This window comes from Rhinichthys klamathensis, unplaced genomic scaffold (assembly GCF_029890125.1).
Source record: "Rhinichthys klamathensis goyatoka isolate OS25496 unplaced genomic scaffold, OSU_Roscu_1.1 h1tg000118l_1, whole genome shotgun sequence".
NCBI classification, from domain to species: domain Eukaryota; kingdom Metazoa; phylum Chordata; class Actinopteri; order Cypriniformes; family Leuciscidae; genus Rhinichthys; species Rhinichthys klamathensis.
In genome coordinates this window covers 72,718-98,835 of record NW_026606655.1, presented here as the reverse complement: position 1 = coordinate 98,835, position 26,118 = coordinate 72,718, and the positions used below count along the sequence as shown (strand labels likewise).

Below are 26,118 nucleotides of genomic sequence, written 5' to 3'. Positions count from 1 at the left end.
ATCTTGGGAATCTCACCATCTAACTCCTAAAACTCATTCTTCCTCACTCTCTGTCTTTCTTCAACTTGTATGAATGCGTGTGCGTGTGTTTGTGTTAGATATTTGTTTTGTGTGTTAGCCATAGGCTTATAATCAATAAAGTATTGTTTGTATTTGAAAAGAGAAGCATTACTTGTGATGTGTGCTTACCGATTTATTGTCTTGAACTTCGATCTAAGTTACCTATGCTTTGACCCTTGATTTATTTCTTAATTTAGCTGTTAGCTGGGAATTAGTCTTTCTTGGCCAAGAAGATATTATATTTCCTAGAATTAATGATTGTTTATGCTTTCCGTTCATTGGATGAACTGATAAACTGATCATATTATTGATTTTGCTACAGTAAATTCTGAAGATAATTCAATTATTAACTATTGATCATAATCTGTTATGAATAATAATTAATTATATTTATACGTGCGTACAATCGCTACATTATTTATGGTGGAGAAAAATGCGGGCAGTTTAACCTAAATTGTAAGCATATACGAAGTAATTTTTCTTTTCATTTTGTGCGGATGAGAGATCCGAACCTACGAAAGTCTGTGTGTGACGTATGGAGAGCGCGCAGCGCGCGCCCTGTTTGAATGAATCTGCTGCTTGAGCGAATGCACCCCAGAAAGAGCTGTTAATCTGTCTGCCTCCATATGTTTTTATTTTTCAACTGCAGTAAAATAACCCAAGATATAAAATATCACACAACAATAAGGTGAGAATTGAGCGTGTTCCTCAATTTCTGAAATACCTTGGCTATAGCTTACTGACGTCTGCGTGTTCCAGCGTCTGTCAAAGCTATACATGTGTGTGTATCAGCCAGAGAGCTTAACAAAATTATACTGCAGTAATTAAAATAACTATAGGCCTATAAGAACGATTATTCTCCTCACAGAGAGATGAGCGTGTTCCTCATCTAACGTTATATATATTTTTATCCGATTTACAGTGCGTGTTCCACTGCGACCCGTGATAAACATAGAAGCAGTTATATTTGTCTGATTGTCAATGCGTGTCCCATTGCAATCCCAGTAATAAACAGCTGTTTGTCTATGTTTGCTTGTATGTTGGTGTCTGTTCAATGAATTCTCGTGTAAACACTGCGTGTGTCCGAGTGTAGTTGAATAAGAGTTATTTTTATTGTGTTCAAGTAAAGCTTGACGTTGAAACTAACCAACAGTGAAGAACCCTGTTGTTCGTGTGCTCAGATAAACTTGCACAGAGACGATCTGCCGAGGTCGTCATCGTTCCATCTATTATAACGCAAAGCTGTCGCTTGCTTAAAGTTAATATCACTCCTAATAAATTGAGTGGAACCCCACGTCGTAAAACCAGCTAAAGCTACGAGTGGTGTATTTTTGTACAGTTTGAAATGCGCCGACATTTCCCGTAATATGATCGACTGTTACTGTACATGCATATTCTATGAACATTGTTGAAATGCGCCGACATTTCATGTAACATGCGTAACTGTTTCCTAACTGTTGCAATTCACATGTTTACCCACCAGCGTTCGTTTCGTTGCCATAGTTACGATCGTGACACGGAAGTCTTAACCAACGCTTCCGGGGGAACTCTGACCTCTCGCATGATCAGAGCCACAGTGTAAACAAACCCTTTTGGTGGCTAAGCTAGCTAGCCCTTTGCCAAGCTAACCAAAGCAGTTGTTTACAGTGAGGCCTATATGCTAACGCCTTTAGCATTATTTACGGTTATCAGTAGTATTAACCTCAATGGTTAAATAGTGTCTGTTTGAACAACGTTAAAGTGATTTAACCATTTAAACACCTTGACTTTACACCTGTTGGTCTTTTCTTCTGTCTTATTTGCCTTTCCCATATCTTACTTAACCCATATTTTCCGTGAAAAGGAAGTCGTTTGCAATTATTAATTCCTTTACCTGCATTTTACTTGCAAAAGAAAATACTGGTTTATGATTATTAATTGTCAAGTTCGAATTTGATTTTTTTTAAAGGGAATTATTAAATTAAAATTATATTTTTCTTAACAGGTAATTTCTAATGATTTCTCGATTTATTTTTAATAAATCTAATTTCATAATTTCTAAATTTCTCTTTTAGATCTAATCACAGGCGAATAAGTCTTAAACTTTGAAAGTTAAGAACTTATTCCACCAACATTTTCCCTATTACAAAATATTGTTAGACTCATACTTGCTTCTTATTGTTATTGCGTTGTATCCTCCTTTTCTCATTTATTTCAGTTGTGGTTATAAACTTAACCATTCTATTTTACTTATTCATTTACCCCTTTATTTAATTTCCCTTTCTTATTTTGTCCACTATCATTATTACTTTCATCTTCATTACCTTTTCCTTTTTGCTTGGAAGTGACACACCTGAGCCTCAATAGGAGACATTGGTATCTCACTACGAGTTTCAAATAAATCAGAGATAACCCTCTCTTTCAAAAGTTTATTTGTGAATGTTTAGTTGTTTGGCAACTGTCAATTCCATACTCGTAGTTCGACAAAGGCTCCAGCCATTTGTGGATCCAATCTCCTTCCCTCCTTCCCTTCTCACATCTTTCCTGTGCTGTCCTGCTTTATTCCATCCCATTCTTCGCACTTGTAGGGAATACACCTGAGAGAACCATCAATTGATTCAAAAGAAAGAGAAAGACAATCTTTCCAAAGAAATCATTAGGTATTTGATTTTTAATCAAACCCTCTCTGTTCTACATACTCTCCCTGCATCTGTGTACGCAATTTACAATTTGACATCTCATCCAAGATCAATTAACAGAGACAAGTGTTGAGCAACCGTCGCCTTCAAAGCATCCCTGCTGTAAGCGGTCCAACTGACGGTGTGTGGTGTCAATCCTGTCAAACTCAGAAAAGAGATATCAGCATTATTATTGTATTATTTTTCGTTGTAAACGTAAACAATAATATTGTTTAACTTTCTGGAAACAGATTCTTTTTAATAGGAAGCATTTACGAGAAAAATAATATCTCTCCTACTAGTTAAGAATTTTCTTTCTTGTTTTTTTTCTCTCATTGAAATTGGTTAACTTTTCTCTCTTTTTCCCATACTCAGTTGAGTGACTTAGTCCTCACATCACGAGCTGAAACCAGCTTTTCATTGATAGAAAATATTTATTAAAAATATTTCTCCCATTGAAAAAAAAAACCCTTTACAAATTGAGATTTGTTTTAACCTTTTTCTCTCTCTTTCCCTCACTCAGTTGAGTGACGAAGTTTCCCCATCACTAGCCTACCTGTCTACACTGAGACCAACACGTAGACATTACAACATTTCACTATTAGTGTATCATCACTGAAACGACACTTAGCTGTTCAACCACATATAGGCTTATACCCCACACAGATCTGTGTCAGTCTCTTCACCCAGCGTGCCAACATGTCGTGGACGACGAACCCCAGTGCCCAAAAGGACGACGTGGACGCCTGGCTCAGAGGCATTACAGACTGCCTCACACCAAAGACAATTGAACTGTTATTATTTTTAATAATAATCATAATTCTGAGAAGATTCCTGACACGTGATTCAAGCCAGAACCACAACCACGTGGAACTAACCAAAATAACCTGTTCCTTAAGCAATGCCTTCACAGCCCAGCTGAAACTAAGCGACAAGCACATCACCCACCTCCAAGAGGAGCTGACACGTGCACAGAGCCGCATAGACAAGCTGGAAGTGAAAGTCCAGGACAACTTCAAGTGTCAGACCACTGAGTTCCTGAGAGAGCTGATGCACACTCAACACTGCACAGACCAGCTCAAAGCGAAAGCTCAAGACAAACTCAAAGTGCCTGACGAAGCGGAGCAAGAAACAAAGAAACAAGTTGACAAGCTCCAAGAAGCCCTTGCAGTCACTGAACGTGACAAACTAGAATTAAAGACTGTCCAAAAGCACCTGGTAAACCAACTGCAGTCTGCTGAACATCAGCTAGAGAAATCCAAAGCTGACATTAAAGATAAGAACTCTGAAATTAATGCTCTGAAAGACCACATGGAAAGGTGCAGCGCTGAAATGGACCATCTGACCCAACAGCGAGATGACGCCAACGACGAGCTCTACGCGGTCAGAGATGAACTCCAGCACATTTTCCAACAGAAACCAGAGCCAAGAAGGGAGAGACCTCCCTCAGCATCACCCCTGCTGAGCAGAACAGAGTCCTCCATCCAAGAACTGGCATACAGTGAAAGAAGTGAATGGCCACAACCAAAAACGTCACAGGCCTTCACCCCAGAACTCTTCCCTGCTAACAAACGAAGAGAGCTCATCCAGGCAGACTCCAAAGCTGCACAGGGGATGACCTTTAAAGATCTCAACCAGCTGGTGAAGAATATCACTCAGTTCAACCCGAACTCCACAGAGGGTCCCGACATCCAGACCTACATCAGAGATAGTAACTTCCACCTAGAGGTGAGACCACATATGACTGACAGAGACAGATTCTACCTCCTCAGATCCACATCCAGTCCAGAGGTACGAAGCTTCCTAGACAGACAACCTGCTCACGTCAAGTCAAACTACCAGCTGCTATGTGAGACACTGATTAAAGAATTCACAGGCCCAGAGTCGGAACACGGTGTGTTAATCGCTATGGAAACCAAACAAGGTCGACAAGAGACTCCCCAAGCCTACTACCACCGCTTTCGACAAGCTTACTTAGGTGCACATAACAAACCTGAACTTGAAGAGGATGTGAACTTCAAAACCCTCTTCCTGAGAAACCTGCACCCCGGATTGAGTCATCATCTTGGCATCATGGCCTGCCCAGGCACAATGACAATTCAACAGCTACGTGACCTGACACACAAGGCCTACATCAAACAAAAGATGACCTCAAAGAAAGGTTTGAAAACATCCACAGTTTCAAACTCCATCAGCCAAGACACAAGCCTTGCACTGGAGGACACCCAGTGGCATGACAATACCACAGTCCTTCGTAAGGAGCACAGAGAACGTGACTCCCATGCCGATGACACCTACCACACTAACCGCATGGAAATGCCATGGGACCAGCCACGCTTCTCAAGTAACCCACAAGAAGGAAACCACTGGAAACCTAACTGGACATCCAAAGGCCATCAACCAAGGCATCCAAAAGCACTCCATGTGGGTACTCAACAACGAAACCCACCTTGGCACCACTCAGTTAAACACAGCACTGAGTATGCCCAAGAACCAGACAGTTTACCCTCAGAAGACATGGAGCAACTAATGAGGCAACTGAAAGTGTTCATCGGAAATGAGGTAAACATGGATGACGAACAGGATGGCGATGGAACGGAAGACCACCGTTTCATCTGATACACCTTCATAACGAACTTGACGACCACGTGTTCTACAACAACACAGAACAAAGTGGCCTCTCACAGTCAACCACTGACAAACACCCAGAGGTACCAGAAAACACCATCCTGGCTACCCATCACTCATAAAGAAACCACCAAACGAGCTCCAAACTCAAGAACCACGTGTGTGCTACAGCAACAACAGTATGCACAGAAGGTCAGAAAGTCTGTCACAACCAGAAGGCATCATCGGAGGAATGCAACAACGGAGACCAAGTTTCGCACTACATCTTCACACATCCGTGCCAAACTACCTCCCAATGTCTGCCAGAGAACTTCCTGCCTTACTGGATTGACCCCCAGCAGCTCACAGAAGAGCCCTTTTCCAAGGCAAAGATGCAACAAGCTCATCAAAGCTAAGCCATCAAGCAAAAGGGGGGGAGCAAAACAGACTGAGACAGATCTGACCATACATACATACATACATGCACTACACGACACCCCTAACATACCCACTTACATACAGAAGTTAACCACCTCTACCGTGCAAAACATTCAACAAATATGTTTTCCCCCACAGGTAGAAACTAACTTCAGAATCTAGCTTAACAACTTAGCTACACTTACCATAGGAAACATGGTAACTACCCATCCAACAAGTACACCTGAGAACACCTCTCACTACATCATGATACCTGACACCTTAGCTGCGCAACCGTAGTTATAAACCATATCAGGAACACTCAACTGCTTTGTTTTGTTTTACTTCTTCCTTCCTTTCCTTCTTTTATTAGGTAAAATGCCTGTCCACCCCATAAGGGTCAAGGTCACAATAATAGGATTGACACACCACTCCTATATTTGTAAGTCACCTTAAAACGAATGTGAGCCAGAGAACTCCCTGCATCATTCGTATCACAAATTGAAAGGTAAATTGGTCTAAACCTAGAACAATTTAGAAGAGAATAAAACCAACAAATCAAGTTTAGTCACAAAGTTGATCAATCACCTTACCAAAACAAACTAAAATAACGGTCCTAAAATTGAATTAAACTTTATTCAACGTGATTGACTAAATTGAGAGAGTGAACCTGTTTAGGCCTAGGTAATCTATTGCCCTGCACCAGTAAAGTGACCAGTCATGGAGGTGTTGTCTTGTTGTTTGCTGTGTGTGTTTGCTTCCTCTACCCGTTTCTCCAGCGTTCAATGATGTCTTCTCCTCAACCCATCATCGACCGAAGGGGGGATATGTAGCAACATTGAGAATGGACCAAACACAATTGAAGCTTTCAGACATAACCAAACACAAGGGGCTGCATATTCCAAATTATCCCTGAGGCTATGAGCCAAGAAGACCTTTTGTTGCTTAACTAAAGGGAGAACGTTGTCAATGTTTTATAATTTGGCAAGAACAGATCTGTTCAGAAATGGTGAAACAAGAAGCCTTTCTTTAAGGACCAAGGTCTCATGATATGCGAACTAAACTCTCACGTGGTACACACCACGGATGTGACAGATGCGGACCATAAGGATACCCACACACACACACATAAGGACTTTCTTACATATCAAAATCCATAAAACTCATCCCAGAACAATTCCTGACTGACCCATAATCAAAATGATATAACATAACATAATTATATATTGTGTTTTACAACCCCTGTATGGGACTATTCTGCTTAGATCACATCTAAGTCATGTAATTGTTATGCTATGAGATGCTGGAATGAAAGTGTCGTGTTTCCTATCATTATGCTCATATATTATTAATTCAGAAGGTGGCTTGATTGAAATCTGTGTAAAAATGTTTATGTTCTTATAATAGTAATAATGTCTAAACTGTCGCCTCTTGTTCTCTCTGCTAAGGCCTGCAGAACAATGAGACCACAGAGAACACATGATTCGCGATGAGAGAAGGGGGGGGATAGAAAAGACCCCCCCTCTCAAATAACCATATAGTATCTTATTGTCCGAATTCCAAATTCCTCCAGGAGGCGGGACAAAACATTGGACTTTAAAACCTTAGACCCGAACACAGAAACTCTCTCTCTCTGAACGCTCTTGTGATCCTCTCTCTTGTGATGCTCTCTGAACGCTCTCGGGAAAAGCTCTCTGGACTCGCTCTCTAAGCTCTTGTGATGCCCGACGCCGGGTGGAGCCGACGATGGTTATAGTAACCATGTAGACGCAGAGACAAATGACCCAAATCAAGATATGGGTTAAAACAGATTTAATTGAAGCCATCTCGTCACACTTTCCTTTCTTTTCTTAGTTTGTTTCTTTTCCGTTAAAAGTCTCGGTTCTAAGTTAAGTGTTGCTGCAAAGTTTCGTTTTAACGTTTCAACTGCAAAACCAGCTTTCAACTTCAAAGACTTTCATTCATCCGCGCCAACACACCACGTGACTGGCTGTCCAAAGTCTATCCAGGCACACGAGAAGATCAGCCAACCAACGGACCGGGAAACCCCCTTTACGACAAAAAGGAGAATCCCCAAAGCAACGCAAAGGACAAGCAAGTAACGCCTCCAGACGTAACTGACCTGGTGCAATTTATATCAAATTGAATTACCCGCCTAAGAAACGATACAAGGGTGAAATTAATTGTTGATGGTTCGTTCAGGTCATGTCTTTTAAGTGCATATAGAAACTTGGGATCTCACCATCTAACTCCTAAAACTCATTCTTCCTCGCTCTCTGTCTTTCTTCGACTTGTATGAATGCGTGTGCGTGTGTTTGTGTTAGATATTTGTTTTGTGTGTTAGTCATAGGCTTATAATCAATAAAGTATTGTTTGTATTTGAAAAGAGAAGCATTACTTGTGATATGTGCTTACCGATTTATTGTCTTGAACTTCGATCTAAGTTACCTATGCTTTGACCCTTGATTTATTTCTTAATTTAGCTGTTAGTTGGGAATTAGTCTTTCTTGGCCAAGAAGATATTATATTTCCTAGAATTAATAATTGTTTATGCTTTCCGTTCATTGGATGAACTGATAAACTGATCATACTATTGATTTTGCTACAGTAAATTCTGAAAATAATTCAATTATTAATTATTGATCATAATCCGTTATGAATAATAATTAATTATATTTATACGTGCGTACAATCGCTACATCAGTTTTGAAAAGATTTTAGACTTTGTTTATTTGTCAATGACCTATATATACACTTTTGCACTGAATTAGCACAATGGGATTTATAAATGTCTAATAAACTGCACGTCAAGCATGTTGTCTGGCCTTTCCTCTATGTTGTCAGACACAGAAAATATGCTCAATTCAGGAGCAATCTAAATAGAACTTGTGTGCTAATCATACTTAGGTGTATCTGCACTTTTTCCACAAAGACCAACACTGGGAAGTTTAATGTTTATTAAAAATAGGGAGCAAGTAAAGTCTTGCAAAATCCAAGGAGCTGAGACTGATGAGGGTACAGCGTCAGTGCAGGAGTCTTCAGGATCCACCGAATCCTCTTTGTGCTTCTTGTGTTGAAAGAGATAAAGGAAACAAAAACGGGATAAATTATATATAGGAGTTAGTATATAATACAGTTATGGTATTTATAATACCCCATTTAGCCTAGTGTGATTTGATCTAGAACACGGCTTGCTGCCGTTTTAAGCATGTTTTTAATCTTACTTATAAACTTCCATCTCCCTTTCCTATCAATACAAATCAGCTGAGCTAAATCATAATATAGACAGGTAATAGTCAACAGAAACACAATGAATAAAAAACGCCAACCATACGTTTTTCCTTACTCAAATATGAAATCTAAAATAAGGATTTTTCCCCGTTATTGCACATTTAATATGGATTGAAACCGATATTCTCATTTTATCAATTACAACTATCACACTCCCCAATGTTATATTTAACCTCTGTTTAGAAGTATTTCCCTCTTATTACACAACAAAGGATAAACATGCATTAATAGAACGGGTTTAAACATTAATATGCTGTTCGTGGTTTGTTATGCGGTACTAACTTTATCCAATGACCTTTATTTTACCTGATAACGTCCCCTAAAACTACTAATTTAGAGAGCAATAATCAACTAGCATGCTTTAATACAGTTAAACTTACAAGTTAATTGGATTCAGATGTACTGATAATATACAATCTTATTCTTTAAACGTCTTACCTTTTAAAAGTGCATCACAAACGGTCTGTTCTGCTCTAACTCTACCGCGCTGCTGCTACTTCCGGGAACTATTGAGAGGCTCCGCGAGCCGCCATTGCTGTAAAAAAACCGTTCCATTGGAGTCAATGGAGTTGTCGCAACTCTCACTCTATATGGCTCTGAGTCCAATCAGCGTCATGTCACGTTCTGTAGAGTACCGCCTCTTTTTGGGCGATTTCACTATGGCTGAGAATCGCCCAGAGTGTTCCCATAGACTTGCATTCAAAGATGTTTTTTTTCTAACTGCAGGCACTGCAATGCATTCTCTATGGGTTCCGGGAGGGCTCGCACTAACGTGCTTACGTCATCATACGTATCCTTAACTTGTGCAGCGATTGGTGGGAACAAACACACACTATTAAAAATCTTTAAGATTAAGTGACAAATAATATTTGAAAACAATTTTGAATTTGAATAACAAGAAAAAATGAAACACTACTATAATATCTTTATCAAATGTGATTAAAAAAATAAAAATAAAAAAGAACGAGAGCGAGAGAGACTGTTGGGACCAGTTGAACTTGAACAACGTCATGGCGAACGCAGTCATAACACAGTCATTTATCGTGTCATTAAAATAAATACCATTCAGCCCGTCGTAGTAATCAGCATACATTGAGCAGGAGCAAGTAGCAACAGGAACAACAAGATCTAGGAGGGCCTTGGGAGAAGAAGACAAGCAGAGGCTGTCTAAAGAGGTATTTATTGCTGAACATTTTAATACTCGAGTGTTGGAAAATCTCACTTTGTTTTTACAATCAGTTTAGGAAAGGATGGTAGCAGTCTTTTTTACTCCTAGCATTGTACTTTTAAAATTTGTACATTTCCATTCGAACACCAACACAATCTTTATCCTACATGTCAACGATTCAGTCAACAATATTATTTGTCGCCACCTAGTGGAATCTTTAATAAAATAACTTAAACTATCTGAGTGGATTGAAAATACATTTACTGGTCAAAAACCCTTGTCAAACTCCATTTGAGCTTGAATTTTGGTAAAATGTTAATTAACGTAATAACACACACACACACACACACACACACACACACACACACACACACACACACACACACACACACACACACACACACACACACACACACACACACACACACATCATCAGCGCGGTCGGACGGAAGCCTTGTATGTCCAAAACTGTTACTTTTCAGGAAACGAAAGAAAACCTGTTTTTCCCCCAAAATAATTCCCAAGCTCTTTTAATGCTTTCCATTGGTAAAATATTTGTAAAACACATTGACAGATGTAAAGGGTGACCAATAGCATTCATTTTTGAAAAAATAGGGAAATATACAATATGGATTCTGCCTGATACATTGTTGCTGTCGGGATGGAAACCTTGTATCTCTATATTTATATTATAATAAATAATTTATTTTATAACTAAAATAAATGTATTTATTTTGTCAGGTCTGCGACACAATCTTAAAGTAGAGAAGTTGCCTTTACATGCTTAAGCTGTTAATTTATCCATTGCATGGGTGGACCTTATCCTTATCAATAATCCAAACATTTGCCCCCTGAGAGATTTTGCAGGAGCCGCCACTGGATCAAATAAATAAAATATGAGCTTTTATAGACAACGTGTTTAGTACTTATTCAAACAACAAGATCTTAGTTTACCCTTGCAAAACTTCTGCTGTCTGCTGTGCGGCCGCTGCGGAGCTTCAGTTCATTCAGTCACGATAGAGGGGGCGGAGTTATCAGCTTTACTGACAGCGAACAAGATTTACACAAGCTCTTTTTAAGATCTTTCATTGGCTACATATTTTTAAAACAGACAGATAGACTTAAAAGATGACCAAGAGCAATAATTTATATAAAAACAAAAACAAAAAAAACAACACCATCACCAAAAAAAAGGGCACTTCGGCAAAAAGGGCATGTGCTCTGCACAGGTTAAGCCCTACCTGTGCACGTGCCTGCTACCGCGCTAAACGCCTCAATCGCGCCGCAGGACATCTAGACGCGCGTAAACGCGTCTTTACATTGACTTAACATTGAAATCACTCGCGCCAGACGCTCAAGAGTGAGTGAGTAATCAAAAAACCTTTGCTTTAGCCTCAATTGAGTGTAACACTGTATGTGTAACTTCGACCATTCTCAGTGGTGTGACTGGGACACTAATAGTGTGTTCACACCGAACGAGACTTTAATTATTTGCGCGACATACAAAGTCAATGCAAAGACGCGAATAGACGCATCATTCGCGCCGGGCGTTGCGAATTGGGCGACGCGTTTACCGCGAATGTCTACCGCGAAAAAATTGAACTGAGCGAATGTTCAGCGTCTAACTAAGGTCGATGCGTATTTGACGCTCTATTCGCGTTCGGTGTGAACACACCTTAACTCTGCTTGTCATCATAGATGCAGATAATCAGATTGTGATGTTTATTCCGTTTCAGTAATATGCTGAATTATGCTGCCGTCGTTTTAAACACACAACTCCATTGCCCAGCGGACCTGCAATCGTCTCGCAAGTGTTGAAAGGATATTACTCGTGAGGTGTAACCAATCAGATACAGATAGCGCCGTGGACGGGACATTGAGTTTAATGGTGATAGGCTATATGCATGCATAAGTTCCGCATTTGACGCAAGGCTGCTCTTCAGTTTCCGGTTGGGGAGATTAAAGCGGAGGAAAACCGAGGAAAACGGGATTATGGCAGAGTCTTCAAAATATATATAGTTATGTTTATTTAATATAATAAACAAAGAAGCATAATCAAAATGAGGGGTGTCTGTTTTGTCTGTTTTTGTGACTAACGTTTCTTTAGTATAGCCATAGAGTATAAAAGCCAATATAAATTCTTGGTATAGCATTGGACTCTACGATCGGCGGAAGTAATCCAGCATCCGTAGACCTTCACCGGAAATACCCCCAACCCCCACAAAACCCCCCACCCCCACCCAAGTAAGATCCCAGTAATTTCAGTGATATTTGACATTAAGGGGAACATTTTTTTCAGCATTTTATTGCTACCATAGTACTACCATAGACTTCGTATACCCACCACCTCAGTTTTAAACTAATGGCTCTTTGTAATGACATTAAGTGGGACCTATGCTGTTACAGTATGTTTAATTGCAGTTTTTTTTCCACATGTGTAGTTTGTTGTTCATATTAAGCTGCAGCTCATTTCACATTAACTTTTTCAAATGAAATAAAATTAATATAATTTCTGATCATATTATTGCATTTGTGTTTGAGTAATTAGTTTTTGACTTGAAACAGTTATTACAGCATATTAAACTTAAATTTAGCTTATCGTTACAATTTTGTTGTTTTTTGGGGGCGTGTTAGAGTGGGATTTTGTTAGGTGGTCCTCAGAAGAAAATTGAAAGATAAAGTGGTCCTTGGGCTGAAAAAGTTTGAGAAACACTGGTCTAGACTGTGTGCTCATGAGTGAGCTCCACACTGCAACTGACTTGGCTCTCCGGAGCACAAGCATTGCAGCCTGCGCAATCGGTCTAGAAATTTCCACCCTCGTGGTTCAGAAACGTCATAGTTGGCTCAGCCTGGTTGATATGGCGGATGCGGACGAGGTTCGGTTCCTGCACTCCCCAGTTTCCCAGGCTGGGTTGTTCGGCGATGCAGCGGTGCCGTCAGTGCTGCATTGCGCTCTCAGACTCCGCTCTGGACCGCCCCCTGTTCGGAGGCGTTCGTTTCACTTCGGTGTCGAGCAAAAGAGCCCCTGTCGTGCGTGCGGAAATTGCAATCCTACTGGCGAAGGATGCAATAGAGACGGTTCCACTAGCCGAAATGAAGTGCGGCTTCTACAGCCCCTACTTCATTGTACCAAAGAAAGGGGATGGGTTGAGACCAATCTTGGATCTGCGTGTCTTGAATCGGACCCTTTACAAGATTTCATTCAAGATGCTAACGCAGAAATGCATTTTAAAAAGCATTCATCCTGGAGATTGGTTCGCAGTGATCGACCTGAAGGACGTTTAATTTCATGCCTCCATCCTGCCGCGACACAGGCCATTCCTGCGTTACATGTTCAAATGGTAACAATTATCCAGAAGATGCTGTATTGCATACCACAGTAAAATTAAATTACCGTAGTTTTAAGCATACTGTAAAATAAAGTACAGCCTTTTACTGTTGTTTTTATTATCTTAAATTTACTGTTATATTCAATGACCAGTGTTGTGCAAGTTACTTCCAAACTGTAATACATTATATATTACTTGTTACTGTTATTTAAAAGTAATTCATTACCTTACAATATTACTGTCTCAGAATTGTAATGCGTTACATTACTCCTGTATTACTTTTGAGTTACTTTCACCAAAATAACTATACAGAAGTAGAACTTAACATTCTAAATGACTAGGGCTGTAACGATATGCGATATGAAACCGAAATCGCGACACTCAGATCCACGAACCTGCAGAATCGCGACACACCCTTACCCCTTCCAACTCCCAGCATTATCCATACCGTCCAGATCCAATGCTACCACATCTTTAAATTACTATTAGTATTATTTGAAGTTAACTTAACATTATGAAATACGTAGACCTACACCACAAAACTAGTTGAGGATAAATTATTTAAAATTTGGGAATTCCAGCGTTATGGACATGACATTTGCAGTCAAAACTTGAAATATAAATTCTCAGAAAATGCATTAATACCAAAATATTGAAACGTCTGTTTATCCATAGGCTCCTCCCTGAAAGGAGTCCAGACATTAGAAAAATATCAGTCTACACATGCGTTTTATATTTAGCCTAATATTAGGGAAATAGACCGTCATGCGTGACAAAAAAAACTTTAACTTTTAGGAGGCAACTATTTTTTGTTGTTGTAATTCTGTGAATTACACTGCGCAAATCGGATGAAGAAGGGTTGGCTCTCCAGAGAACATGAAATATTCATTTTATTTTATTTTCGTGTTCACATTTATGAGGAAAAAACAATGTTACAGACGTGACAGTTCTCCATTACGGACGCGACCGCTGAAGCGGCACTAAAAGACTGCTTTAAAACTTTCACAGAGACCTTACACAGAAGACACAAAAGCCTTTCTTTAAAGTGAATTTCGTTTTGTATTAATTGTATCTTAATTTTAATCAATGTTTCATCAACCAATTACTTGGATTTAATAAATAAGAAGTAGGCTAAATATAGATAGGCCTAATCACGACACGGAGGTGAACTGGAGCGCGTCTCATAAATGAACCGAAAATCAGCGTATAAGGTAGCCTATTCACGGACCTGAAAAATATATCTATATTGAAATGTCTACTTGTAAACGGAACAATTCAAAACAAAAGAAAACAGACTCTGCTTATGAAATGAAATGTGCATTTCTCTCTGGTGCATTCTGCGAAGATCGCGAGTCAGCATCGTCAACTTCATCTTGACTTTATTAATAAACAATTAAAATGTCTCCTTGCTATATTTGACATATTCATAATCATTGCTTTTGCCGGTTCTTTGTGACAGCTTTTAGGTGCTTATCGGCAGCGCCGCCACCCTTACATGAACGCGTCACCACCGCATCAAAAACATGATTGCGTGATAAAAACATGAAAAATACCACATAAACATAGCCTTACTGTTTAGAAAGGAAACACAGAACGAATAGCCTAATGCGCATACAGTAGGTACTCAACCAGAATGCCTATTACCGCCGCGACTCGGCGGTAATAGGCAAAAATTAATTTTTTATTTTACCCTGTATTATTTTATTTAATAATACAGGGTAAAAGTATTATTCTGGTTGAGTACCCACTGTACGTCCATCTCGCGAATGTATAGTCTTCTTCATGCCATCTTCACCATTAGCCGCTTTTCCACTGGCCAGCGCGAGCACAGAGGCCGAAATCATAGCCTACTTCACGGCACTCTTGTAAAAAATAAATCGCTATACAAATATATCAGACGCTGCCATTTAGTCTTTATTTACAGACTTGGACACCACACGCGGCTATTGACTGACCACGAACAGGTAATTTAGCCTACTTGCATTTTTCATTCGTTAATGTCTCGCGGTCTTGCTGTTTTTTTGGGGTTTTTTTTTACAATTAAAACTAAAAGTCTGTTGTAACGCAAGCCTTACTGAACATGTACCGAGTAAAATATTACTGAAAATTTATTAGTAATGCCTTACACTACTGCGTTACAGCAAAAAGTAATATGTTACTGTAATGCATTACTTTTGTAACGCGTTACTCCCAACACTGTCAATGACAAGTTATTGCTTCACATCAACAGCTTTATTCAGGTTTAATTTTTTCACATTTCATGCATGAACTTCAAAAGAATATACCGATTTACCAATATTGACCATATTTCATCAATTAACAAAACACAACTAGCCATACACGTAACACATTGTGCAAGTGGAAAATAAATGTAGTTTATAAAAAAAGTATACCTACCAATTTAACATACTCCTAGGACTTTTATCTTCACGGCACTGTGGGAAGAAAAGGCCAGAAAATTAACACTGGCTCAGATATTCTTATGGAAACGTAAGAACTAGAATGTAACTTTTATATCTTGTAAATAACTTCAGAATAAAACATATAAAGTGATTGAAAAATAAAAAATATTAAAGTTAACCTAACATACTCATGTTAACTTTCATGAGTCTGACACAGAGCCATTGGTGGTGTGTGGTTGTTTTTCATGGTCATTAAGTACTGTATTTAGATTTACAGTAGGCTAATATTTTCCCAGAATGCACTGAAACAACCTTAGTAACAGTACAATACAGTACAGTAACAACAGTATACAGTATGTTGCAGTAAGAAAATTAAGAATACAGTAATATTACTGTAAAAAAACAACCGAAATCATTTTGCATTTTGCCTCTGCAGCTCTTTGCTCGAGCGTTATTAGGTGTGTGAATCAGTGGATCTGGGGCAGGAATAATAACTTCCTCTACAACATGAAAGGTGAGAACAGACCCGTTTGTTAACTGGTAATTCAACATGAATAACAAATGGGCTAATTTCACACTGTGATCTCTCACTCCAATACTGTCAGATAAAGCAGTGCCCGACGCTCTTCTGAAAAGTGAGACGAGAGACTATATAGACGCTGGACTGTTGCTGAACTCACCCTACTTCTCAGTGCTGAGAGAAGAGAGGGACATCGACCTCATAATTTCACTGGATTTCAGTGACGGTGATCCTTTCATGGTATTATATAATTCTCTCTCTATATAATAATGCTCACATACTCTCATAAAAGCTCATTAAAAGGAATGGATCCACTAGAAATAAAAAATCTGTCATTTACTCAGCCTCATGTAGCTCCAAACCTGTATTAATGTCTTTCTTCTGCTGAACTCAAAAGAAGATATTTTGAAGAACATCATTACAAGTTGTCAAACAGTACAACATCATCAAACAGTTGATGGACCCCATACTATGGACGTGAATGGGGTCCAACAACTGTCATATTCTTCAAAATATCTTCCTTTGTGTTCAGCAGAAAAAAGAAATCCAGGTTTGGAAAAACTTGAGGGTGAGTAATAGTATATGATGACAACCGTCCGTTTTGTGTTCTATGCACAACTCAAGACTTTTCAGGTTTATGTACGTTGCCAACTTTGATATTACTTTGGTCACTGTCTCTAGAACACGGGCTTGACTCTTGTTGCACATTCATACAAAAAGTATTTGAGGCGCTACTGTAAGTTGTTGTGTGAACAGGACATTTCGAGACACACCTGTAAGCAAATGCGCTTGTCAATCAATCCCAAAGGCTACATTCACACTGTCTGTTTTTTGGGATTGACAACCAGTTCACACAACTTTAATTTGAAGTGAAATCTTCCTCTAACCCTTTTAATGAAGTTATACTGCAAAATTCTCCCACCGCAGACAGTGACAGAAGCTGCTGAGATGTGCATGAAACTAAAGATCCCTTTCCCTGAGGTCAACATTCCTGATGGGCACTCAGAGAACCCGAAGGACTTCTACGTGTTCAAAGGCCAAAACACTCCCACCGTGATACACATCCCTCTCTTTAATGTGGTCAACTGTGGAGGCAAGTTATGATCTTACAATGTCCTGAATAAAACTGAAATATCAACTGTGTTCTGATTTAAGTGTGTTAATGTTTCTTCAGATAAAATTGAGGAATGGAGGAACAAATATAAGACCTTTCAAGGTCCTTACAGCGCTGAGATGATCACTGATCTTATGAAGGTCGCTGGAAAAAACATCACAAACAACAAAGAGAAACTGGTGGAAGAGATTGATGTGGTCGCTATAGAAAAGTATTCCCATAGTTTAATAGCCATGGTTACTAATTTATACCTTTAAGTGTTGATCAGTTAGGTAACATCAACTAATTATCGATATGCCTCTCAAAGGTGCAGTATTTAAAGAATGTCAGCTAGTAGGTAAGTTGATGAGTTGATTTATCAGCGTTTAAATGTGCTCTCGTTCATTGAGAAAGTGAAGATTGAGTTATCAAAATGAATCAGGCGCTGCTTGCTTATAGTTTGTGTATCCTCAGTCCAAGTTCCAGTTATTTTTGAGTGATGAATGCTACTGCCACCTGCTGGTGTTGACAGTTATTCCTCACGCAGGAGCAGATGTGCTTGCTTGTTGCTGTAGTCTTGTGGTAAACCTTCATCCGTGCAAATTGTCTTTTAATAATCTTTGCTCAAAATCTTTCCCCTGCAATAGACAACTGATGTGAGCTAGAGATGAGAGATGAAGATTTTCTCTTCAGTTGTCCTCTTTATTTGGAAATACGTCACAATACTGAAGTAATGTCGGTGGCAACTTCCTGTCATGATTCTGCCATCTTGTCTTTGATTTCACTGGTCTTGTGGCAGGATCATGGCAGACCCATGTTTCATGTGCAGCACATGGCCATTTGTTTGTGCCATGTGCTTGCGTTGTCTCGTCTCTTTACCCCGCCCCCTTGTTTTCCTGATTTAGTCATTATTGCTTTATCTGTGTCACCTGTCATGTCATGATTAGTCTCCCTATTTTATCCCCTTGTGTTTCACTGTCTCTTGTCGGTTCATTGCCATATGTTACTTGTGAGTACCCTGTGAAAGTCTTGTCATTGAAAGTCATTTTGAAAGTCTAGTCTTTGTTAGTTTCTCTTGATGTGTTGTTTGTTTTCTCGAATTTTGTCAGTGTCGTTGTCTAGTTAGTCACCATAGTTCTGTCTTGTTTTGCCCCCTCGTGGGCTTTGTTTTCCCTGTTTTCTGTCTGTTAAATAAACGTTGTTGATTGCATACTGTCTGCACTTGGGTTCATCCGCCACCCTCATAACACTTCCGGTTCATGCAGACTTAAGCAACACATGCCATCAATAAAAGCTGGATGGTTTAATGCAACAAGCGTGATGCTGATATTTAGGCATGAATATGTAGATTTGCATGAATTCCAAATCACTAGACAAGTTATATTTGTTGACGTGTACTACGAACACTGTCGCCTGTCAATGACGTCATATCCTTGTTATACTTGATTGTCGTTTTACTCCTGTAGAAACTGTAAGAACTGATTTTCCTGCTAAGACAAAACTCACCCTGCAATAAAGCCATAAAATGCACCCTGGACAGCAGATAGCAAAGGCAGGCCCAAACTTATCTCCTTGTCTCCTTGTTTGACTTCAACTCATCCCCCCTCCCTCCTCAAGTCACTGAAAGTTCACTAAGAATGTCTATATATCACATATGATCTATCTTGTGAATCTATTCTTTTTCCTTGACATGTTTGGTATCATTTTAAGTGTCTCAGTGCGATTGGTAAAATGGTCTTAATTTCATTGCAGTCATTGGTTTAATGAGAAAGATTGAGAACTTAGGAGAATCCTCTTCTCCTCTCTGGGTGATGTCTCTTCAAGATATCTCCCGAAACCAGGTGTGAGCCCCTGGGGTACATGGATTGACCCAAAACAACTCTAAAGAATATTTGTATAACCCTTTTGTTCTGGTCTGGGTATTTAAGGGTAGAGAGAGCAATCTTTGGGACCCTTTACCAGGATCATCCCCCATACAGTGCTCTTCAGTGTTTTCCTGTTGGAAAGCCCTGACACATCACTGTGTGTCTCTGTCAGGAATGTATTGCTTACTTATAGGCCCCGTTCACACTGCAGGCAAAAGTGGCCCAAATCTGATTTTTTTGGGGTCAAGTGACCAGGTCAGATTTCTTCAGAGGTAATGTGAACACTCAAATCTAGCCCAGATCTGATTTTTTCAAATCAGATTTAGACCACATACAAATGTGGTCCTGAATCAGACCCAGATCTGGTTTTTTTCAATGCGGCCGCAGTGTGAACAATCAAGGCGGATTTGATGCGACTTTTACGTCAATCTACGTCGACATTTGTCACAATTATGCGCCGGCGAAGCCCTAGACACAACATACACAGACAGTAGCCTAACATTAAAACTTGACTAGATATGGAGAACAGCGATGAAGCGAGTCAATGAGAGTGAGGTGTTAGATCTAAGTAGTATACGGGGAGATAGTTCAATTCAAGCTAGAAGGATCTACCGTAACCGCTCCGTTTTTGAAAAAATTGCTCACGAAATGGAAGAACGGGGACACAGGAGAACAGCGTCTCAGTGAAACTATTCACGTCATATTCCCACCACTCCTGGCTTCATCTACGCATCCACACAGATCTCTGTAGTGAATTTGCAACTATAAACCCGCAAAAGTTTCCATTACACAAACATTATGAAATAAATGCGAATATGCTTACTTCCTCCATAACCTCCCGAACTTTAGTGCAACCGTGTGGTGCGTCTGATGTCATTGTTATTGTTCTTTTGCGCATGCCGGTTAGTTTGAAACCTCAAACAGTTCACATTGCAATCAGATATAGGTCACATTTTAAAAGGTAATGTGAACAGCCAATCAAAAAATCGGATCTGAGCAAAAAATCAGAATTGAGCATTAGGACTTGCGGTGTGAACGGGGCCTTAGAGTCCTCTTTGTGTAAATGATGTCATGTATTTATTATTTCTGAATTGGCTTTTAATCATTTACTTGTGTAATTGGCATGATACATTTTACCTGACAAATAAATGTTACATTTTGATTTATTCTGCATTTTTCAGAAATCATTATCTCCTAGTAGATTAAAGTGTACTCTGGTGTTTCCGCAAATCTTTGTCCAGGATAGATCAAACCCGAAGGCACTATGAATGGAGCATGGGGCACATCATCATAGGGAGACCTTCTGATTTCTGACTACTGAGTTAGCACGTTGCAAGCTCGCAACTATTAAAGAAATTACACCTGTGAGTCAGCAGTGAGCAGGCGCTTATGGTAAAATAGTTGCACTGCACCCTCTGACTATTTCAGGACTGGCTAGTTTGTGATCGTGAGCGCACATTCATGACGTGACGTGACATCTCAAAGTGACACCGGGTCCTTGAACGATATATAATGAATGAATATTTGAAATTATGAGATACTCAGAGTAATCAAAGATCTAAATGAATTCATAATCAATATTTATGATTATTTTCTAATCAGAAACATGATCTAAATTTGATTATCATTTGAAATTGGAGTCAGATTAAGCATAGAGCTGAAGTAGCCTAATATTGAAACTAAATTCCAATAAATTAAGTAAACTTCACTGGAGCGCTGAAAAGACATACACTCATTATCCCTTCGCCTACTGTTGGATTCCGTCGTTGGGACAAATGGGTGGTTTTTACAGTATTTACAGTTTTTTTTATTCGCTTTGGTACTATTTTCAGAAGTAAGGTGTACATTGTCAATACTCTTAGTGCTAATATCACAACAGATCATCAAAAGTGCACTTTTTTCAAACATTTCATCATGTTTTCAATTGTGTTAGTACAATTCACAAAATCACAAAGTATCCTTTTCACAACACAAAATAAGTGTTTCATCTACATAACTGTTTCATTCACAGTAACTGCCTTTCATAAAGCTCTTATTATCAAACTTTTGATTTGCATCTCTTTTTGTTCAGTTTAATACATTTGTCTATTATTTAATACAACTGATCTTAATGGTTAATCAATGAATCATTTGGTACACCTATAGATTTTCATTTCAGCAATATACAGTATATGGATTTTGAGAATTACAGAAATAAAATGTTTGTTTGTACAAACATATAAATTACGTGTAACCACACATAATGAATACTCGTTATTGCTAATTGATTTCACACCGTGGTAACCACAATTGGTCACTATATAAAAGTGGGGGTGTAAACACTGGCAATTTCTTTCAACATGGAGCAGGATAGACCGCAAGGAATTGGAAGAGCTCGTGGACAAGGAATCCGTCAGAGAGGTGAGAGAGGTGGGCAAAGAGGTGAGAGAGGTGGGCAAAGAGGTGAGAGAGGTGAGAGAGGTGGGCAAAGAGGTCAGAGAGGTGGGTAGAGAGGTCAGAGAGGTGAGAGAGGTGGGCAAAGAGGTCAGAGAGGTGGGCAGAGAGGTGAGAGAGGTGGGCAAAGAGGTCAGAGAGGTGGGCAAAGAGGTCAGAGAGGTGAGAGAGGTGGGCAGAGAGGTCAGAGAGGTGAGAGAGGTGGGCAAAGAGGTCAGAGAGGTGGGTAGAGAGGTCAGAGAGGTGAGAGAGGTGGGCAAAGAGGTCAGAGAGGTGGGCAGAGAGGTGAGAGAGGTGGGCAAAGAGGTCAGAGAGGTGGGCAAAGAGGTCAGAGAGGTGGGCAAAGAGGTGAGAGAGGTGGGCAGAGAGGTGAGAGAGGTGGGCAGAGAGGTGAGAGAGGTGGGCAAAGAGGTCAGAGAGGTGGGCAGAGAGGTGAGAGAGGTGGGCAGAGAGGTGAGAGAGGTGGGCAGAGAAGTGAGAGAGGTGGGCAGAGAGGTGGGCAAAGAGGTCAGAGAGGTGGGCAAAGAGGTGAGAGAGGTGGGCAGAGAGGTGGGCAGAGAGGTCAGAGAGGTGGGCAAAGAGGTCAGAGAGGTGGGCAAAGAGGTGAGAGAGGTGGGCAGAGAGGTGGGCAGAGAGGTGAGAGAGGTGGGCAGAGAGGTGAGAGAGGTGGGCAGAGAGGTGAGAGAGGTGGGCAGAGAGGTGAGAGAGGTGGGCAGAGAGGTGAGAGAGGTGGGCAGAGAGGTGATAGAGGTGGGCAGAGAGGTGATAGAGGTGGGCAGAGAGGTGAGAGAGGTGGGCATGGAGCCCGTCAAAGGGTTGGTCATCAGAGAGAGGGAGGCAGAACTGTTGTCTCTAATGAAGTCCGGGCCATCATCGTTGATCATGTGGTGAACCGAGGCCTTACTATGGCAGAGGCTGCCAGATTAGTTGATCCAAATCTAAAAAGATCAACTGTCAATTCTATCATCCGAACTTTTCGCCAAGAAAACCGGTAAGTGTGGAGGACGTATACTACAGTATTACATTTACAGTAAATTGTAATGCATGTAAATTCATCAGACATGTTACAGTATTGGTACAGTATGATTTATTGACAGTATACTCTGTTCTATGCTTAGAATTGACAGAAAACCCCATAGTGGTGGCCGCGGCCGTGTGCTGGCCGATCAGCAAGAGTTGGCAGTGGTGGAAATGGTGAGGGCCAGGAATGATATACGGCTGTCAGAAATAAAGCAGGCAATTGAGGAGAACAATGACACCTTTGCCAATGTGGCATCCATCAGCCACCCCACAGGACGCCGCCTTGTAAAGAGGCACCAGGTATCAATGAAACAAATTTACCTGGTGCCTTTTGAGAGAAACAATGACTGGGTGAAACAACTAAGGGCTGAGTATGTTCAGGTACAGCACTATATATTGTATTACTGTTACTATTTGATGCATCACTTACGTCATATGTATATGGAACAACACTGTAAAAAGAACTAACCAAAATATATTTTTTAGAGGGTTATGGTACTTGACGCTGATGTGAACCATCACAAGTACATTTTTGTTGATGAAGCGGGCTTTAACCTGGCCAAAACTCGTCGCCGTGGACGGAACATCATCCGCCAACGGGCCACAGTCCAAGTGCCTGGACAACGTGGAGGAAACATCTCCATGTGCGCAGCTATCTCTGAAGATGGTGTCGTAGGACGTAGGCCATTACTTGGCTCCTATAATGCTGCACATCTTATTGAGTTTCTCAATGAAATTGAGCCGGCCTGTCAAGGTGAAAGGGTCACTTATGTAATTGTGTGGGACAATGTCAGGTTCCACCATGCAGAGGTAGTTCAAGCATGGTTTCAGGCCCATCCCCGATTCATGACCCTCTACCTGCCTCCATACTCTCCTTTCCTCAACCCTATTGAGGAATTTCTTTCAGCATGGAGGTGGAAGGTCTATGATCGCCAACCCCTGGAGCGTGCCACCCTCCTTCAGGCCATGGATGAAGCATGTGATGACATCAGTGTACTGTAGACCAATGTCAAGCATGGATTCGTCACGCCAAAAGGTTTTTCCCAAGGTGCATGAAAAATGATAACATTCATTGTGATGTGGACGAGAATCTATGGCCAAATGCTCAAGACAGGCTTGATCCAAATTAATGTAATGTGTGCACTAAATGTTATGTGTTGTTCTCATTTCGTTACATTTCATTATAGAAAGTATACCTATGTTACAATTATATCTGAAAAATAAAAACTAATTTGCTCAAATGATTGTAGAGGATGTCTTCATTGATCCTTCACTTGATATACACATATGATGGATATTTTGGAAATTACAGATTATGTAAATGTTGGATTAATGTAAGTGTATTGCCTAATGTGAAAACTGTGTAATCTGTCTTTTATATTAATTTTAGCACTTCTAAGGCCGATTTGAAACATGTATCTTGCATTGTTTGCTGTTGTATGAACTGATTGTTAAACGTACTAAACTGAAAGAAGATCATACTGTTGTGTTTCGGTGATTAAACCAAATGTTCTCATTACATATTACAATAATCTTGTGTTTGAAACAATGATTATGTGGACTGAAAACATGTGCAACTGACTAAAAGCATTATATCAGGTTTTGAAAGAATGACTAGCTGCATTACAAGTGTGATCAGTTTGGATTTTTGTACTAAGAGTTTTGAAAGTGTCCACCTTACAGTGAAAATAGTACCAAAGCGAATAAAAAAAACTGTAATAAGAGTTATGTACGTTTTGTTCAAGGTGATAAGCATGTGTGTTGTTTGCTGTTTGACATTAAATGGCCAGGACAAAACAGTATTTTTAGAGAAGAGTTTATTTAATTGGAACAGAAGCAAAGTAATACAATATTTTAATCGAAAAACATGATTCTAATCCAATCTGAGTTATTGTTGATTTCATTATTAATGATCAGCTATTGATTCAAGCATGAAAGAACATATCAAAACATACAGAAATTGTGAAGCGCAAACATAACTAACCTCTGATGACACACAAATCACATTTTGCAGTAAACTGCTGCTGAGATGAATGGGAATGCTAATGGGAATGCTCTCTCCTGTAATGATGTTACGTTTGTGAACAAATCAGTGTTTTTGAACTAACAATTTTTTCGGTGATTTAACTGACTTGGGATCTACCTGTGCATTAAAGAGTTTTATTGCACACCTTCCAGCCAATCAGAATCGAGTATTCAGACCTTCCAGCCAATCAGAATCGAGTATTCAGACCTTCCAGCCAATCAGAATCGAGTATTCAAACAGACCATGGTTTAAAATGCACAGGTAGTTCCAAGTCAGTTTAATCGCCGTTCTATATTAATGAATTAACTGCACTTCTGAATCGCTACATTATATTATTTAGAAAGGAGGTGGTTAGCTACTATTGAAACAAACTATGCCAAAATGTATTTTACATTTATTTATTTCATACTAAGTATACTACAAATCCATTAACATATTTACTGATATATCGCATTATAATAAAACCTTATTCGAAGTACTTTCGATATTGCACAATGCACATTTCTTAAAATTAAGCCTAAAATGTGTTTTAATATTTATATTTGTGTTTTATATATAATATAAAGTATATCAATTTAGTATACCAAAAGTACAATTGCAGGGTATTTATATTAAGTAGATAAATATGCAAATGTGTTTGTAGTATACTTAGCAACTAAATTTCAAATATATTGTAGTATATTTATTTTTTACATTTACATTTAGTCATTTAGCAGACGCTTTTATCCAAAGCGACTTACAAATTAGGACTAAATTAAGCGAGTCATCATGAAGAGGCAAAAACAATGCAAAAAGTGCTCAAAATACAAAGTTCAGGCATTATTCAGAGTAGCATAAACCCGACAAGTGAGGTTTTAAAGGGTAGGGGAGGTTTTTATTTTATTTTATTTTTTTATGAGGTTAAGTGCTCACGGAAGAGATGAGTTTTCAGTTGTCTTTTGAATGTTGTCAGGGATTCTGCATTCCGGATGAGGGTGGGGAGATCATTCCACCAGCATGGAACCGAGAATGAGAATGTTCTGGAAAGTGATTTTGTGGCTTTCTGTGATGGAACCACGAGACGTCGCTCTTTGACCGATCGTAGGCTTCGGGGAGGGATGTAGACTCGTAGGAGCGAGTGAAAGTAGGAGGGAGCTGAGCCTGTGGTCAATCTGTAAGCAAGCGTCAAAGCCTTGAACTTGATGCGAGCAGCGAGTGGTAGCCAGTGCAGAGAGATGAGCAGAGGAGTGA

At 39.7% G+C, this 26,118-nt stretch overlaps 1 long non-coding RNA gene across 1 annotated transcript; it reads left to right on the top strand.

Annotated features, from left to right (window-relative positions):
• The first annotated feature begins 16,380 nt into the window (after positions 1-16,380).
• Positions 16,381-17,544, top strand: LOC130088379 (uncharacterized). The gene is made up of 2 exons (XR_008807458.1): positions 16,381-16,691; positions 17,379-17,544. It is a non-coding gene; the product is annotated as an uncharacterized LOC130088379 (long non-coding RNA).
• Positions 17,545-26,118: the final 8,574 nt, after the last annotated feature.